This window comes from Sciurus vulgaris (genome assembly GCF_902686455.1).
Source record: "Sciurus vulgaris genome assembly, chromosome: 3".
NCBI classification, from domain to species: Eukaryota; Metazoa; Chordata; class Mammalia; order Rodentia; family Sciuridae; genus Sciurus; species Sciurus vulgaris.
Window position 1 is genome coordinate 751,123 of NC_136463.1, and position 18,126 is coordinate 769,248.

General features: G+C 53.9%; 1 long non-coding RNA gene across 1 annotated transcript; it reads right to left on the bottom strand.

Moving 5' to 3' along the window:
• Positions 1 to 10,177: 10,177 nt before the first annotated feature.
• On the bottom strand, positions 10,178 to 15,673 carry LOC306658508. Its single transcript, XR_013763069.1, has 3 exons — positions 15,577 to 15,673; positions 14,701 to 14,963; positions 10,178 to 10,423 (listed from the first exon to the last, which is right to left on the bottom strand). It is a non-coding gene; the product is annotated as an uncharacterized lncRNA (long non-coding RNA).
• Positions 15,674 to 18,126: the final 2,453 nt, after the last annotated feature.

The following is an 18,126-nucleotide window of genomic DNA, read 5'->3' on the forward strand; positions in this document are numbered from 1 at the left end:
TCCTGTCAACATGTCACAAGTTGGAGGCCATGACAGCCACACTGTGGACAACACCACCTTCCTCACCCACAGTGGGGTGCCCTGCTGTGAGATTTGAGAGATGCCTCCCAGAGGTTGAGCAGATGGTGGGGGTACTAGGCCAGCTGTGACCCTGTGAGAGAATGCTGTTGCTGAGGCCTCTCCCCACAAACCCGCACCCACAACCCGAAGGTCAAGCACACGGTGCAGGACCTGGCGCAGGGCCCCCAGGCCCCAGGGTCGTTGCTGCTGAGGCTGAACTTCCTGTTTCTCAGGTGGGTTGAACTTCCTGTTTCTAGGTGGGCTTGAGGGAGGCCGCATCCTGCCTCTGGGGTGTCTGCTCTGTCTTCGGCAGCTGGGTCCCCAGCAGCAAGTCCCAAGTCCCACCCCTACCTGTCCCCAGGCCTACCCAGGCACCCAGCTGCCTGAGAGACCCCCACCCCTTGCAGGACCCCTTCCTAGCAGGCCCCTGGGCCCCCACCACCTCAAGGCTTGGAGAGTGAGGCCCAGAGAACACCCAGCTGCCCGAGGCCACCTGGTGCCCCCTGTGGGGTGACTTGGGAAGCAGGGCTTCCTCTGGGAGGGACCCAGCCTCCAAGGAGGTGATTATGTTCCAGTGGGAGACAGGCATCCTTTGCCCTCCTCAGTCCCTGCCTTGAGGGCCACTGAAACCCTCTCGGGAGGTGGGAGCAGGTCCTGAGGCCACAGTAGGATGACGAGCATGGTCATTGTGGCCACCTGATACTGCCTGCCCAAGACCCAGGCCTGTGCTCAGGGACCAGACTGCAGGGTCCCTATGTCCCCCTGGAAACCAGTGAGATGCAATGATCTGGGGGGACCTGGGTTCAATTCCCTCTGCCTGCAAGCTCCAGGTTGCTGTGTTCAGGTCTATGACGTCTGAGCTCAGGGAGCTGAGCTGACATCCTCTTCTGAAGGCCTTGGCCTGGCACCTGCCTGACCACACCTCACACGTCCTGAGGCCTGAGCGGGCTCAGTTACCACACCACATCCTGTGGAAGCCCCCTTAAAGCACCCGGCCCAGCCCCTATTGGAAGACAAGAGAGTCAGGGAAGAGCAGTTGTAAGAGGCCCCAGAGATCAGACTCACTCAGTACACCTGTGAGCCAGTGATGGGCCTGGGGACACAGCAGGCGGCCAGGTAGGCACCAGCTCCAACTGCCAGGGCTGTGGTTCCTATCCTGGAGAGAAACCAGTCCCACAGAGGCCCAGACTGCAGAGGAGCTGAGGGCCCACCTTCCACCATCAGTCCCCAGAAGGGTCTGTGCTGCTTCAGGTCTCAGGTGCCCAGGCAGACACCACCCTCTGCCCAGCACTGCATCTGTCAGGCCCACTCCCTCCACTGGGACCTCCACTCTCATGGGTTCACGGGTCCTCCTGGATTCCCCTGGCATGAGCACCGCTGCAAGCTGGGCAGCTCTTAGCAAGAGCAGAGCTGACACCAAGACTCAAGTCCCAACCCGTTCAGGGGAGATGAGACACAAAGGAGCCCCCTAGACTCCCCACACTCATGCCAGGATTCAACCCAGGAGGCAGAGGGTGCCCAGGGCAACGCCAGAGGCCCCCACATCCCTCCAAGAGATCTCCAAGGAAGCTAAGCCCCCTCCTCCCTTTCCTTTTGCTCTGGACATGGGCTGGTCGCCCTCAACGTGGACTCCATCATGGGGGTACGCGTCACATGACACCCAGAGAGAGTCCCTGGGGCAGAGCTGCCCACGGTGCAGGACGTGTGAGGAAACCCACATTCTCGCCAAAACATGGCACCCAGCGAGGAGGCAGCAGGTCACACACAGCACATGCTGAGAGATGACCTTTGCCTTGCAAACCCGGCTGCCCCCGCTCAGCCTGAGCACAGCCCTCCTCGCCCAGCACACCAGGGACCTCAGAGGCTCCCCAGTCACTGTGGCCCCGAGGTCACCTGGGCCTTTCATTCCAGAGGCCTCGCAAGAGACCAGGCCATGTTCCGGCTAAGAGGCTGCTGCTCTCGGGGCTGGGGTGGTTGTGGGGCCAGTGAGCAGTGGTCAACCCTGGCAGTTGGCTGTGGTCCTGCCACTGCCACAACCCCAGGGACACTGTGAATCTCCCTCCATCTGCTCTTGGTCACTGAGCAAGTCGCCCCTGTGACATGGCCAGTCACAATATTCCTACAGCAGTCAGAAGGTGCTTGGGGTGGGTCGCCGCCCTCAACCTCCTCCCAGGGTATCATACATACGTGGGGTCAGCTCTCCAGGATCCAGGACCCCTGCCCAGACCCTTCACTTAGCTCTAGTGCCCGTCCAAGACTGGCAGTCCCTTCCCACCCCAATGCTACCATTCTGGACCTGCTGTTCCTCTTTCCTCTGCCCCCGCCCCAGCATCAAAAACCTCCTCCCTCTTCCCCTGGAGAGCTGGCCCTGGGCCCTCCCCATGATGCCACCACCCCATTCTGCACACATGTGGCGCCCTTCATGCCCCTCTCCTCCCTTGCCCACTTGTCCTGGCCACTTCCCCAGGCTCTGCCCATCTCAGCCTGGCCCCTTTCTCATAGCCCCCAGGAACTCCTTGCCAGGGAATCAGCTCTATGGGGCCTGAAGCTTTCCCTGCCCTGGGGGTAGACATGGGAGGGGTTGGCATGCCCTGCCTCCACAGTTGGCCCGGGCCAGGACCTGCCTGCCACCCCTCTTCTCGGTCTACCCTGACCCTGGGGACCAGGGACAGTAGAGGGCTGTCTCTAAGCCCTCTACTGCCCTCTGATGACAAGTTCCTGAAATTTCTCGCACCCTGTGGCCTCGCACAGCTCGATGGCTGAGGGTCCTCCAGTCCCTGTGGACAACAGGGACCCAGCACCAACCTCTACCCTCCTTAAGCACAGGCTTGCGTGCTAGAGAAGGGGTGCCTGCCCTCTGGCGGCAGACCGGGGCATGGCGGGGGATGCGGTCATCAAACACCGCAGTCGTCACTGGGTGGAGGGGTCAAGGCTGGCCTCGAAGAAGCTGCTGGCCTGCGGCGGCTGCTTGTGAGGAGAAAGGAGAAAGGAGAAAGCCCCCGGTGCCGCCCTGGTGGAGTCTTGGTGGCAGCAACATGGAGGGTGCCATTCCTCCGTCCTGTCCCACATCTGCAGGCCCCACGCCCCGAAAGGAGAGCTGGGGAGGAGTGAGCCCCAGTGAAGAGGCAGGGCCGGGGGGCCACACCCCCCTGGGCCACGGAGAGAGGCTGTGCAGGAGCCTGCCTGCACTGGCCCACGAGGCTGCAGAGAAAGGGCCGCCGGGAGGGGTCCGCTGGGTGTCCGTCCTCTGTCCCTTGCTGCTGTTTGAATGTGCACCAGGGCCTGAAGGCCCTCTTGCAGCTTGTTCCACTTCTGCGAGCTACTTTCAGGCACTCCTCTCTTCTTTTACCATTATCATTATCATCATTGCTCTGTTCTTTCAGTGGCTTTGCAGGGGCTGAGCCTGGTCTGGATCAGGCTCCAGTGAAAGGGGTCCTGTAGGGGCTGGGCTGTGGCTCAGTGGAGCACTTGCCTGGCGTGTGTGAGGCCCTGGTTCCATCCTCAGCACCACATATAAATAAATAACAAGCAAACAAATAAATAAAATCATGGTCCACTGAAAATGAAAAAAATATTTAAAAAAAAAGAAAGAAAGGAGAGGGGCCGGTGTGCCAGGCAAGGAGACCTCCTCTCAGCCGGAGCCACAGAGCCCCAGGGCTGGTGAGGCCCTGCATGCCCCTGCCCCACCGCCACCTGCCCTCACACTGCCCACCCAGTGACCAGTTCCTACATCATATGGGAGACCACAGTCTCCAGAGGCCACTATGCCAGCCCAGGGAGGCCAAGACCCTGTACAAACCCCACTCCCTGGGAACCCCTAGGTGTCCCTTATGGCAAGCCCTGAGAGCCCAGTGAATAGATATGGAAAATGAAAAACCCCAAAACGGTGAGGCCTGAGAAAAGGGAACAAAAAAGAAAGTCGTGCGTTGATGGCTTCCTGGTGCATTCCTTCCCGATGACAGACCAGTCCCTAGAAAGGAAACCAACACATCCATCCTTCCCCAAATAAATCCCTTCCCAGTGACAGTACAATGGGATCCTAAAGGGAAAGATATAAACACTGAACACTGACCCCAGACCCTCCATTCTTCTCCGAGTAAAAATACAGCCCAGTAAAAATTCTCACAAACCTGTTTCCTGAGTGCCCAAAAGAACTGATATATTCACTAGACCACCCCTCAAAATAACCTATATAAACCCAGTCCCTTTCCTTGTTCAGCAGCTCATTCTCCACCAGGGAAGTGGGTCCACCAACACCATTCCATCCTTGCATCCCCTGTTCCTGTGTGAAACTTCATTCCTGAATAAACACCAAGCTGATTCATGAAGTCTGCGTCCATCCTGGTCTTTTTGTGCTAACACTGGTTGCCACACCTGCTCGCCCCTTGCTTCCCAGAGGTGACATGTGATAGCATTTCCAGGATCCAGCCAACCATCTGGTGACAGCTACACTCGTTTCCTCCTTGGGGATGCCAGTTTGGCAGGATAACTTCTGTCACTGAATTTCTGGGCTTTCAGGCCTTGTCACAGTGATGAGGCCTGGGACTAAGGATGTAGTTCAGTGGTAGTGCTTGTCTAGTGTCACAAGGTTGTAGGTTCAATCTTTGGCACCACCAAAACAAAACAAAAAACCTGCTGAGAACTTTCTAACAGGTGGGGAGCTTCAATCCCATTTCCCAGCTGAGCTCTGAGAGAGAGCATGCCCCCTGGGAGAGGGAGACAGACCTCTCCTCTCCAGGACTGGCCTCAAGGCTGCAGCTAGAGCGGGGCCCTGTTCTCAGGCCCTGCCCCCTGCCCACTGCCCTGGCCATAACAGCAGAGAGCTCACCCTGCTTCCACACCAACAGAAGCCTCAGAAGCAGCTCTGTCCTGTGAGAGGATGCCATGGGAAGCAGCCCCTGCTCCAGGGATGGCCCTCCAGGGGGCATGAAGAGGTTTGGGCACAGTTCTGAGGAAAGGAAGCCGTGGTCCCTGCAGCCCTGGGCTGCAGTAAAGGTTCAACCCCCTCTGTGTTTATCGAGTTACCACTTCCTTGCTATTTCCATTGTTCACGTTCTCTGAGCTATGTCAACCTTCTCAGCCCACTACTTCCTGGTATCTGCTATCCCGAGCTGACACAGTCCTGGGCTTGGTAATGGAGGTGAGGTGAGTCAGGAATTTAATGGAAACCTGCCTATCACATGAACATCCTAGGTGGTGACACAGCACCATGTCTGAGTGCAACCTCTTCTGAAAAGGTCCACTTCTGCTGGCAGGAGGTACAGGACCCAGCAACACGAAAACTCTGGGAAAGGGCTTAGGCCCAGCCCAGCCTACTCCCCCCACACAGGAACTCTCCACCAGGCTAGCCTGCATCAGCCCTGCAGACTCTGCCCACCCTCCACCCTCCCAGCTGTGTCCCTCCTCCACCCGCACACCCACACCCCTCTGTCCTCAGCCAGGGCTTCTGCCCAGGACTTCTGTGGAGGGACATGGAGGGGCCAGGCACTCTGAGCCCAGCACTGTGCCCTGTTTTTCGTTGTTGTTGCTGTAGTTACTTATGAATAATTTTAAAAAGTAAAATTAGAAACATTGTGAAAACTTTTATTAGGAATTTTAATAAGAGTTTAAACAGAAAGCCTCTACAGTTAAGTTTGGAAGTGCAGATGTCATAAAAGAAAGAATACTGAGCCCAAGTGAGATGGTCCAGGTGCTGGTCGGAAAATATCACCTGATGGTGTCCTTCCGAATGAGTAACTGGGTGAGAAACACGCCGTTCACTCCCTAATCCTGAGTCAGAGGTGTTCGTCAGGGGCCTTGTCATCGGAAGGCATCCCTTGCCCACTGCACTACCGCCAGGGTCTTGCAATTCTCCCGCTGTCACTTTCCGTTTTTGCCATGAGGGGCAGCAAATACCAGACTTGAGCTCGCTGTGCTCAGCAAGCAGCAGCCCAGAGAGCCTGCCCTGCGACTGTGGCATCATCCTTCCGGGGAGTGAACACATTTCCCCACTTTCTTACTGTTTCGGTCATGGTGAGCACAGTCTGGAAAAACTGAACCATAACGATGAATAACAGACTACTGACGCAGGACACTACATGGATGGGTCTCAAAAACGCGAGGCTAAGTGCAAGAAGCCTTCCCCAACAGCACGTACCAATGCTATTTATGTGAGCTCCTAGGACAGGCAACTCGTGGGCAGAGCTGAGCAGCCGATGCTTCCGGGGCTGCAGGGCTGAAAGGGAAGGGGCGTGGAGAATGTTCCAGGGCAAGCTGGGGCTGAGTTGTACGCACGTGCGGTTCGGACGGGCGCACTCCGCGGTCACTTAACAGGACACCTACAAACACTCCGCAACGGCAGGAGCGCTGCAGGGTCCAGGGCGCAGCCCACACCCGCCGGGAGGTCGCAGCCAGGCGCCCGGGGCTCGGCGCACGCTCCCGGGAGGTTTCGGGGGCGGGCAGGGCCACGCCGGGCGCGCGCGGCCTCGGGATACGCGGGCCTCAGCTCTCGTCCCCCAGCAGTCTCCTTGGGCGGGCGGCCTCAGCTGGAGAGCAGCAAAGCACTGCCTCGGAGGACCGGACCCGCGAAGGCTCCCGGCCGGGCCCGCCTGGACAGCGGCAGCCGGGATTCTGGAGTCCAGCGCTGCTGCCCGGAGCACATGACCCAGGCTTGGCCAATCACAGAACGCAGAGCTCTGGTCTTAGTGATTGGGCCAGTGGCAGACACATGACTTAAAACGGACCAATGAGAGCCCAGCCATGACTATTTAAGGTGGAGCCAGGGTAAGTTCGGCTTATGCTGAAATTGTCTTTTTTTTCGGGGCTGCTGAATGCGAACCAAGGCCCCCGGGAAACGTCCACCCAGTCAGAGGTCCGAGCGAGCTGGGGTCGCGGCGCGCGTCGTGTCTAATGTCCAGCGCTGATGTCCCCAGGGCGGGTCCAGGGTCCTGACTTAGGGCGCGCGCGCCGCGTGGCAGGTGACAGTATCTGGTGACTCTAGTTGCAAGTTAAGAAAAGTCCATCACTGTGGTCCTGAGCAGTGGGCCAAGGATACCGTCCGGCCATAAGAAGCCCAGGGACAGACTGCAGGTGCCTGGAACCCACATGCACCTGGGACAGGAGGGCAGAAAGCATGACCAGATAAACCACTGAACTCCCGAGGAGCACAGACTCGTCGAGCTACAGTGCATGCTACAAAACACACTCAATGTCTGCAATTCGGTGTCCTCAGCATATTCGAAGTCGTACTGGTATTCCCGATAATAGATTTTACTTTACCATGCCCCAGAAAGAACCCTATACCCATTAGTAGTCACTCTGCCGGCTCCTCCCCTGGCCCTAGGAATCTACTGTCAGTCCCTACAGGTCTACCTAATATCTCATGGGACATATTAATGCTAAAAATTTATCCGTTGCTTACGATTTTCCCAACGAGAACCCTAAAACTTGGGACATAATGCCAAGAATGAATAAATGGGGTGCTGGGGTTGTAGTTCAGTTGGTTGAGTACTTGCCTCGCAAGCGCAAGGCCCGGGGTTCAATCCCCAGTACGGCAAAAAGAAAAGAAAAGAAAAATAAATAAATAAATAATGGGATGACATCAAATTTAAAAGCTTCTGCACAGCAAAGGAAGCAATTAGGAATGTGAAGAGAAAACCTACAGAAAGGGAGGAAATCTTTGCTAACTACACCCTTCTGACAGATTAATATATAGAACATATAAGAATATATAAAGAACTCAAAAAACTTAGCACCAAAAAAGCAGATGACCCAATTAATACATGGGCAAATAAATGAAACAGACATTTCTCAAAAGAAGGAATACAAATGACCAACAAATATATGAACAGATGTTCAACAAAATTAGCAATTAGAGACATGCAAATCCAAACTACACTGAGATTTCATCTCATGCAGTCAGAATGATAGTAATCAAGAATACGAATGATAAATGCTAGAGCAGACATGGAGAAAAAGGGACACTTTTACTTTGTTGGTGGGACTGTAAATTAGTACAACCACTATGGAATTCAGCATGAAGGTTTCTCAAAAGACCAGACATGGAACCACCATAGGACCCAGCTATACCACTCCTTGGTGTTTATCCTGAAGTCAGCATACTACATTGATACGTGCATACCCATGTTTATAGCAGCATGATTCACAGCATTCAAACTATGGAACCAGCCTAGGTGTCCATCAGTGATTAAAGGATAAAGAAAATGTGGTATATTTTGGAGCTTTATTCAGCCAAAGAAAAATGAAATTATGTTGTTTGCTGGAAAATGGATGGAACTAGAAACCATAATGTTAAGCAAAATAAATCAAACTCAGAAGGTCAAGGTTGCATGTTTTCTCATGTGCAGAAGCTAGAGAGGAAAAGGGCAAAGGAAAAGGTGGGGGTGGATCTCTTGAAAGTAAAAGAGAAGTCTGTGGAAGAAAGGAAACAAGGGTAGGATACAGGGAGGGGGAAAGTGCTGGGGAGGGATATTGGCCAAATGATATTGTCATATTGTGCACATGTATGAATTTGAAACAAATCCCACCATTATGCACAACTATAACCGTACCAATTTAAAATGTAGAAAAATTATCTTTCACTTATCTGAAGCACAAATTTATCTATACTTTTATTTGTTAACTCTGGCCTCCCTGAGGTGGGTATCAGAGTACCCTCATCTATGAAGGAGCAGAACCGGGGGTACCTGCCCATGGACATTTGACACACCATCACCAATTTCCAAGGAGATCGCCTTAAAGAAGCAGGTGAGCTGACCGATCCCCTCCCTGATTCTGTGTGGTTCCTCAGGGGCTCTTTCTGGTACAGTCCAGGAAAGTTTCAGAATGTAATGCCAGGAGAGGGACAGTTAGTAAGGATGATTTTAGGCCTAACAGGCCCAGATTTTTCATGAGTGTATTATTGTCCAAATTGTTCTTCTTTCCATACTTACTAGTTCTCCTTCTATATTTAATAATAGTTCTATTTGTGTATTTTTTAAAAATTTTTTTTAGTTTTGGGCGGACACAGTACTTTTATTTATTTTTATGTGGTGCTAAGGATTGAACCCAGTGCCTCACATGTGCTAGGCAAGCCCTGGATCACTGAGTCACAACCCCAGCCCCGATTCGTGTGTCTCTCAGATCATGACGTTTAATTCCTATTGCTTTTCTTCAGCTCCCACGCTTTCACACTGGGTGTTGTGTGGCCGGTGCCTCCGAGTGGCCAGTGAGGCTCTGCCGCTGGTCACCAGCCTGCCAATCTTTTTTTTTATATATATTTATTTGTTTATTTTTATGTGGTGCTGAGGATCGAACCCAGCATCTCACACATGTAAAGCAAGCGCCCCGCCACTGAGCCACAACCCAGCCCCAGCCTTCCAATCGCACAACCAATTTTCTTCTTTTGCTTGTGCTTTGTTTTGTTTTTGTAGCACTGGGGATTTAGACCCAGGACCCTGCATGTGCTAGGAAACAGCCCTACCATCGAGCTACATCTCCAGCCCTTTTTTTTTTTTTTTTTTTTTCTTTATTTGTAGATGGGCACAATATCTTTATTTTATATATTTATTTTAATGTGGTGCTGAGGATCGAACCCAATGCCTCATATGTGCTAGGCAAGCACTCTGCCACTGAGCCACAACCCCAGACCCCCAGGCCGTTTTTAAAAATTATTTTGAGACAGGATCTCACTGAGTTGCCCTAGCTGAACTTTCCATCCTCCTGTCTCAGCTCCTGGGCTGCTGGGACCACAGGTGTGCTCCCCCTTACCTGGCTTCCTTCTTTCGTTTGAAGGACCTGCTGCAGACAGTCCCTGGGTCATGGAATGTGATCGTGATTTACCAGTGCAAGGTCCTCTCTGATTCTGTCTCTTAAGACTTCACTGGATCATTTGTTGCTCTCATTCCCCTGACCCAAGGGCAACCCTTCTGATGTGTTTTGTGTTTTTATATTTTATCATCACAAGAGATGATAGATTTAAATACCCATTCTTATTAGCAAGCTGGGAGTAAGAGGAAAGACCCTTAGCTTGTGGGAACAATTAGAAAGCAAGCAATTTTAAAACATTTTTCAGTAACATTTTTATTTTAGAATGAATTTAGGTTTACAGACCAGCTGTGAAGATAGCAGAGTTCCCACATAACCCACACCCAGTTTCCCTTCTGTTAACATCTTCCATTAGGGCCAGTATTGGTATGCATCATTAAAGTTTATACTTCATTCAAGTTTCCCGAGATGTCCAGGATCCCACGTGACACTTATTTGTCCTGTCTCCAGGCTGTGTGTTTCTCAGACTTCTCTGGTCCTCACAGTTGGGAGCACTGGTCAGATGTTTTTTACGCTGCCCCTCTGCTGGGATTTGCCTGATGTTTTCCTCCTGTTTAGACTGGGGTGTTGGGGAAGGAAGATCACAGAGACAAAGTGCCCTTCCCCTTTCAAGGGGCGGTTCTCCAAAAAAGGGATCCCGCCCCCACTTCTCCTACTGTGCTCTTTTTGGAAGGAAGTCACTATGCACAGTCCAAACAGAAGGACCAGGGATTTGATGGCAGAGCATGATGTAAGTTAGGCAGGATCCTCTTCTCTTGCATGAGTGGGCTCAGCGTGTACATGTCACACTTGGTGATGATGCAGCACCCAGTCATCTGCTACCCCAGCGTCAGCCTTCAGGGGCTCTTCTGCCCAACCCCTCTAACCTGGCCTGTCACCCCGGCTCCTTGCTTCCCATGGTTTCAAGCTCAGTTTCTGGAGGCGCTGGGCTGCTCTGGTTGCCGTCGTACATACCACAGACCAGTGGTTTAAAGAAAAGATGCTTCTTTCTCTGGCCTGCAGCTGGACCTCTGAGAGGAGGGTGCGGGCAGTGCTGCTTCTCTCCTGAGGCCTCTCTGTTCTGCTTGCAGATGGCACCTTCTCCCTGTGCTCACCTGGCCTCCCGTGTGCACTCCTGTGGCCTCTTCCTCTTCTTGTAAGGATGCCCGTCTAATCTGCCTGGGATCAGGGTCCCTCCCTGTGCCCTCACTGAGCTGTGGGCACCTCCTGAAAGGCCCCCTGGGGTGAGGGCTTCAACATGTAACTCTTTGGGGACACAGTTTGGTCCATAACATTAGCACTACAAGATGTGCCAGGATCATCTTGTATGTTTGCTACCTGAGTCCTAGTCAGCCACTTCCCCCAGTAGCTGTGGTTCCTTTTGTTGGAGAAGAGCTGCAAAGTATGACTGTTGCTAGTGCAGTGTCATTACTTCTGGGCTGTGTGCTTACCTGCATATGTACAAATGTGTTCCTGCATACGCATCCACACGTATGTTTCCATGGGTATCTGTCTGGGATCCTGATCTGTTACCACGTGGGTCAGTCTAGCCATTTCCCTTGTTTATCTGCACACTCCCACTCCAATGCGCAGGAGCCGGACTCCTCCCACCTGCCATCTGTCCACCCAGTTGTTCAGCTCCAGCGTGCCTGCATGGTGGCTTCAGGAGGGTCAGCCTGCGACTCCTCTGCCTTTGGTCTTACAACTCACCCACTTCCAGAGTTACTGGGCCAGTGCCCCTCCTCAGCCAGCCTTCTCTTGTCTTTCCAACGCAGCCGGCTTCTCCCATCCCAGTCTGAATTCCATCTTGGGATCCCCAACTCTAAATGGTTGGGGTTTGCCTACATTATGTTTCACTCTTTCCACTGTATAGCCTCTGGGTTCATGTGTCCCTCCCTGCCACAGTATCATGCAGGACTGCCCCACTGCCCCAAAATCCCCTGTGGTCCACCTGTGTCCCCTCCCTCCCTGCCCCTGTAACTCTGAATACTTTTTCCAGACCATCATTAAAGGAATCGCACAGTATGTACCTTTCCAACTAGCTTCTTTCACTGGGCACAAGCATCTGTGATTCATCCAACGCCTCTTGTGGCTGGACAGCATGTTCCTTCCTCCTGTCTCTGAGTGATGCTCTGGTTTGCTCACCATTTACTTCCTGCAGGGTGTCTTATTGACTTCCAGGGAAAATTATAATAAAGATGCTATCAGAGCTGGAATTGTGGGCTCATGGTAGAGCGCTCACCTAGCATGTGTGAGGCACTGGGTTCAATTCTCAGCACCAAGTATATATAATAAAATAAGGTCCATCACATCTAAAAAGATATTAAAAAAAAAAAGATATCAACATTCCACATGAAGGATTTAGGGTGACATAGTTTCCAACTCAGTAGGTTAAATACCAAGGAGTGGGATTGCTAGATTAGGTTGGTCTCGAGGGCTGTGTGGATCCAGGGAATGTCACTGGCATCTGCCACCTGGCCTCAGCCACCAGAGTCTCTCCACTTATCCACAGATGTGGATGTCTGGCTTCTACCATCAGAAGGAACTGCTCTTATTTCTATTGTGCTAAAAGCTTTTTAATCATAAAATGGACAAAATCTATGACCTTATCAAATGATTTCTGTGCCTAGTGAGTACATCATAGGCTTTTTCTCCTTAGTCTGGTCATGGGGAAATTGAACTGATACAGAAACAGAGAAACCTGGACAGTGAGGTCCATCTCTCAGATGCGATTGGGTCCAGTTTCCTAATGTTTTGTTTCAGGGTTCTGCATCTGAGTCTCCAGTCAAACAGGCCTCTCATCTTTTCTTCTCTCCGTCGATCCTGTCGGGCTCGGCATCATGTAACCCAACTTCATCAAGTGAGCTGGACACGTCCCTCTCCTTTTCATTTTCTAAAACATTCCGTCCACAGCAAGCACTCATTGGTCCCTGGAAGCTAGGTGGAGCTCCAGGTGGAGCTGACCACTGTTTTAGTCTGTTCTATTCTCTGCTTCCTTTTGTTCTAGTCATCAGCTATAGTTTTCCAGGAATTTATCTACTGGTTTAGGCTTTCAATTTTATCAGTGTATTAGTGTTCCTAATTCTACCCTTCTTCAAAAAAAAAACCTGTGTTGTATCTGTAATCATTTCCTTTCTTCTCTACTTTTTTAATTTTAATTTTTGGCACTGGGATTGAACCCAGTGGCTCTACCACTGAACTACATCCCCAAACCTTTTGTGTTTATTTGAGACAGAGTCTTGCTACGTTGCCCAGGCTGACTCAAACTTACAATCCTCCTACCTCAGCTTCCCAAGTAGCTGGGTTATGGGATGCACCAGCACCCTGGCGACTTCTGCCCTTTTGATTTTTCTCTCTCTCTCCTCATGTCTTCGGTGTGCTCTGAATTGAATTGACTTCTGGAGCTAGTGTTGGACTGAGGACGAGCTGGACTTGTGTCAGCTGCCCTTCCATGCACTCCCTTCTGGGTGACTCTTCCTAACAAATGGTGACAGCTTCCCTTCCCCAGCACCCGTGCACCATGGGCTTTGCTGGTCTTGCTGGCCTTGGCACGCAGGTGGTGCTACAAGCCCACGCGAGAGCTTCTGAGGTGCTGCCATGGCTTCCACCTGCACTGCCCTGGGCACTGCCCCTGCACTAACAGCACCACACCTCATGGCCTCCAGGGCCCATGCTGGCTGGCCAGGTCCGGACTTGTGTTACCTGGTCACCAGACTCAGCATCAGAGCTCTGTCAGCTGAATGGGGTGGGATGGGCCTCCGAGGAAGAGGTGGGGGCTCCCATACATCAGAGGCCCCAGCCCCCACCCCGCAGAGAGCCGGCCCACAGAGCCCAAACCTCCTAGGCTGTGTAGACCCTGCCGTCTCAGGAAGATGCACTGGGGCAGCTGCCATGCTGCCCTTCACTGCTGCTTGCCTGCAACAGGGAGAGGCTCCGCCGGTGGGCTTGCTGCCCAGTCACTGCCCACAGCCTTGGGGTACGGAGGAGCAGGGATATTGGGGCACCTGAGCACAATGCCCAATGCCTACTGCCAGACGTGCGTCTCCTGCTGGCCTTGCTGGTGCCCCAAGCACCGTGGGGCACAACCCACACTGGGCCTCTCATGAGTGGAGCAAGACAACCCAGGGTCAGGGACAGACATGATCCTCCCAACTTGGCCCTGACCAGCTCTCTTAATTGAGAGCAGCAGCCATAGCTGGAGCGGGGAGGAGCCTCTGGGGACCACTCTTCTTTCCTTCAGGCTGGGTCAGGCCTGCAGAAGGCCAGCATGTGGGCGTTACCCCACTGCCTACTCCTGTCACTGCACCTGGGTTGGTGCCCAGGTCCAGGCCATCCACCAGGGAGGCCCCAGAGGGAAAGTCCAAGAGTCGATGGTGGAGGGAGGGTGGTGGGTCCAGCAGGGCCCAAGGCTGCACAGTTGACCTGAGAGGCAACCCCAGGCATGGAGGCACCTTGGGGACCTATGAACCCTACCCAGGTGGACATGCCCATTGTCTGGGACCCCGAAGTCCTGCCTGGAGTGGAAGGAGGAGGCCGAGGCTTCCCATTCTGGTCCAGGCAGGACTAGGGCAGCATCAGTTCTTGAACAGTCAGGCCTCTGATGTTTCCAGGCCGTAATCAGGACAGGTCAGGACAGCAAAGCCTCCTGATAGCTTCTGATGAGGTTGGTGTTTGGAGCCCAAGTCTGGACGCCTCTGGGTCAAGTGCCTGCCATTGCCTCAAAGCCCAGTGTGACTGGAGCACCCAGACCCCTGACCTGCAGGCCCAGGTTGATCGCCACCCACCTCCATGGGGTCCTGTGTGTAGGAAGTAGCTGTGGCCCTGGCCTGCCTCCTCTCTATGGAATCCTTTACCTACCTCTGGGAAATGGAGCCGAGGATCCTCTAGCTGCCAGGTGGGGTTGCTGCACCTTCTCCTGGCTTTGGGTAAGAGCCAGGCAAGGGCCCTGGAGGGCTCCCAGCCGCTCCTCTTCAGGCCCCACAGGGAAGGATGCCATCTCCTGCCAGCGGCCACCATCCATGCCACAGACAAGGGCAGCAGGAAGGACACATCATCCCCACCAGCGTGGAGCTCTTCTCGTCCAGAGGAGAGAGTGTACTGACCATGTCCTATGTGCTCAGCTGGGCAGGAAGAGTGGGGCAGGTGCCAAGGATCTTGGTGACTGCCAGCTACCTTGGAGAAGCCCCACCACCAGGGCCTCTGTGATCTGCCTGAGCTGAAGGGGGGCGAGGGGCTTCTAACAATGCCAGGCAGAGAGAAGGATGTTCCTGAGCCAGGGAACCCCGGAACACATTTGCACACCAAGACTGGAGCTGGACCCAGCCCAAGTGGCTGATCCAAGAGTCCAGTATGGGGATGGACATCATCAACCCAACTCTAATGTCAGACCAGAACCAGTTCCATGAGAGAGTGCAGCCCCTGTCTCAAGTGTCCACACATATGGGGGGCCACTTCCGCGCTTGTCCAGGCTGGCACAGAACTCCCTGCCCCATTGCCTGGCCTCCTGGGGGGCTCATACTCACTGACCAGCAGGAGTGCACGGCCAGGAGTTGCTGCAGTTTGTGGCTGGGGCTGGTGGGGGAGCTTTCCTGTCTTGGCCCTCCTGACACTCAGGGCTGGGCCATTCCAGCAGGGAACAAAAATCAGCCCCAGCTAAGACCACTGGTCTCTGGAAGACTGTCCTGCTGCCAAACACAGGCTCACTGAACTTGACACGTGGCTTGAGGTACTTACTGAGCAGCTGCTTCTACTTTAGCCCCGAGTGGCCAGTGGCTGCTGTCTTGTGCAGTGCACCCGGAGCCACGCACCATATCCCTGGCCCTCCATCAGGCCTCAGTCAAGCTGGGCGGGGTCTGGGGAGGTTGGGGACGTGAACTCACTTCCGATCCTCTGGCATGGGCTGGGAATTGCATTCCTTTACCCAGTTAGTCATCAGGGTTGGCACCGAGCCCTAGAACCTGAAGGACTTCTTTCCCTGGGGTCCCTTGGGTGTCTCTGTCTCTCCTAAGCCCTGGTGACCCCAGCACTCTTCCTGACCTTAACCCTCCGCCAACGACTGGGTGTTAGCTCTGTTCAACATGCACACACCCAACCATCCACCTCCGGAGACACCCCCATCCCTCCATGGGCCCTTCGCCCTAGCCCTTCTCTCCCTCTGCCAAGGCCACTCTTTGTCCTTGGGACCTTAGGGGTGTTCAACCCTTCTGGGTTCCTCCAACAGCCTCTGTCCAGCTGCAATTGTATTCACTTATACGATGGTTCCATCTTCTTCCCGACCTTTGACAAGGACAGGGACCCTATCAGCTTGTGCTACCCCTGGGGGCCCAGCCCAAAGCCTGCAAGTGAAGGGGAGAAAATCCAGCCAGATGGTCTCCTAGAGGTATCTCCCAGGGGCTCCTTGGGGTCAGGGGGAAAAAACACCCTAGAGCTCAGGCCCACTACTCCAAGCCTTTATGGACCTTCCTCAAAGCTCCGGAAGTTTCCCTGGACTGGATGCCTTTTCCAGCCACCAGGCAAGAGCAGGCCCCCAGAATTCCCCACAAACAATGGGCACAAGCTCCTAAAAGCTCCCCTTATTCTTACCCTTCTGGAGGCTGAGAAGCCCAGAGTCAAGGGCCAGCATCTGGCAAGGGCCGTCTGTGTCATCCCGCGGTGGAAGGTGGAAGGCCAAAGGAACATGAGTATGGGGGGTGGAGGGACCTATGCATACCTGTATCAGGAGCCACTCCCGAGTTCTACCTATGAGCCCAGTGTCCTCCTGACCATGAGCACTTTTGGAAGGGCCCACCTTGAAGCTCTTTCGCACTGGGCATTGTTCCCAGTACCTGAACTTTGGAGGACACGTTTTGGACCACAGCACCCAGCCCTTGACTCTGGCCTGGGAGCTGCTCGGGACCACCAGTTTGGGGCAGAGGAAGGCATCCCCTGATCATCCCCAGTGCTACTTTACATTTTGCTGCCTCCACGTGGTGGGCTGTACTCAGGGTGTGAGTGAGGCTGAGGGGCCCCCAGGTCTTGGCTGTGCAGTGGGCGAGTCGGGTGATCTTGGGGCTCAAGGCACAGGATCTTTCTACAAGGTCACAAGGGAACTGCAGGGAAAGGGTGGGATGGCCCTTTTTGCAAAACTCGGGGCTATGGTTTCAAACAGCAGGCTGGAAGGGAACAAGAATGGTCACTGGCAACGGCCTAGGACACCAGTCAGCAGAGAGCTTCGAAGACCAGACGAGGGAGTTTAGCTCCTTGCTGCTGGCAGTAGAGACCCACCAAAGGTCCTGGAACCTGTCTTGTCACATGGAAGTGTGAATGAGTGATTCTGACCAGAAGTTTGGCAAGCAGGCCCACCCCAGGCTGAAACCCCTCTGCCCAGGCCAGAGGTCCTCAGGGTGGTCATCTCTCTCATCAACTGCAGGACACTGCAAGGTGATCCAGGGCCTGGGAGCACAGTCCAGAAAGAGGAGGCCCCCAGGTGTGTGTGGGGGGGCAGCACCTGCCGAGCACCCCCACAGTGTCTGGGGGCGGGCTGGGCTTTTCAGGTTGAATCAGTGTGGGACTGACTGTTCTAGCTGCAGGCTGCTCCTGTGTCCCCTGCAGCAGTAGAGGGAGAAAGAAGACCCTGCTGAGGTTCCTTGAGGCCAGATTCTATCCCAGACAGAAGTGATCTGTATTCTATGTGCCGAATTATGACCTTGATGCCCACAATTGAAGGTTGGCAAGCTGCCAGGGGAGAAGTGATACCATTCACTAGGATCAAGAAAGCACTAGGAGTCACCATCAGGTCAGGGGATGCTGGGGGCTGAGAGAGGGTGTGGCAGGACCTGGGATGTCCTGGGTGGGGGTGTTGGACAGACAGCAAGAAGACAGACTAGGAGCACACGAGCTCCCTCGCCACTTGTTCCACCTCAGTGGGCAAGGGAGTTCAGGCAAACCCCTTGAGCTGGACTCTCGTCTTCAGGACAACTTGACCTTGTGCTTGTCACCATGCGGAGGTCAAGAGTGATTTCCAGCCAGGAGAATGGGGAGGGAAGAGCTGATGGGGCCTGGCTAAGACCCAGTGAAACTCTGCTCACACCCCCTGGATGCTTTGTGCTCTGCCCAGCCCAAGGGCCCCTAACGCGGCAGTTTATCCTCTCCCCACGAGGCAAAGTCAAGAAGTGCCCCTTTGGTGACTCTTTTGCTATCAGAGACCCTCCACATACATCCATAGTGCTGGTTACATGTGCAGTGCATGGTGGTCTACCTCTCAGCACACAGTGATTCTTGGTCACACGTGCAGTGCACGGGTGG